This window comes from Perna viridis, chromosome 8 (genome assembly GCF_037379345.1).
Source record: "Perna viridis isolate PV_CMFRI_1.1 ecotype Kerala chromosome 8, ASM3737934v1, whole genome shotgun sequence".
Lineage (NCBI taxonomy): Eukaryota > Metazoa > Mollusca > Bivalvia > Mytilida > Mytilidae > Perna > Perna viridis.
Window position 1 is genome coordinate 46,614,616 of NC_142452.1, and position 1,156 is coordinate 46,615,771.

Sequence of the window (1,156 nt, forward strand, 5' to 3'; positions counted from 1 at the left end):
TCTTTTTTTCAAAAAGTATTGGTGAAAAATACCCTATTTTGAAATAATTTAGCTGTTTTAACTAATGCGATACCATCTTGTTTGTCTAAAAAAGATAATACTTTTCCCCGACCATTTCGGAAGGCCCTTCAAATTTTGGCAGTATTTCATTATATGTACAAATAATGTACGAATGTTTGAAACCAATTATTTCATACATGTATTGATTCCTGAATTGTTTTTTTTTTCAATTTAAAAGGAACCACTGACTTTGGCATAGAACACGAAATAACAACGGTATTCCGTATAATCGATCTACCAAAGGAACTATTTTTATCATCCAATCAGAATACAGAACCGTTGCACGATACACGACGAATGAAGCCCAAGGTGAGCACACGAAAAGCACACTCACACGAATCCAACGTTGCACGTTATACGATCCCACGAAACAAGCACACAAAGCACACAAAACACGCACACGAAGCAAACGAAGCACGTTAAAATTGGAATGTTCTTTTGATTACCGCTATAACCTTGGTTCCCTTGATTACTCCTTGATTACGGCTATAACCTTGGTTCCCTTGATTACTCTTTGATTACCGCTATAACCTTGGTTCCCTTGATTACTCTTTGATTACCGCTATAACCTTGGTTCCCTTGATTACTCTCACACGTTTCAGGAGGTGTAGAGTACCCAATATTCAATCGATGTACTCATTTCGCAAATAGTACCCAATTACCCATTTCAAAACATAATAAATGTTACCCAATTCCGCCCAATACTCATATTAGATATTTTCGAATATACTTACAAGTCAATACCCCAAATATACTATTGATTATATGCCACAGCTATATTGCTTCAATTTTTTAGCACCATTGATAATGCACCCAAATTTCAAATAGCTCAAAACATGTGACATTATGTTAAAAATATATTTGATTAAAGATGTAAATAATTGAAACAAATAATAACTTTGACTGACATATAATAAAGGCTGTGACTTGTAATAGTATGAGGCACTTTGATAATGGTGAAACTGAAATACAACACATAAAATACACAAAAAGAATAAAAATATTTTTTTATGTTCTGTTAAAAACTAAAATATCATTGAACTGAACACAAATAATGAAAGAAATATTCACATAAAATATATCAAATGGATCACTT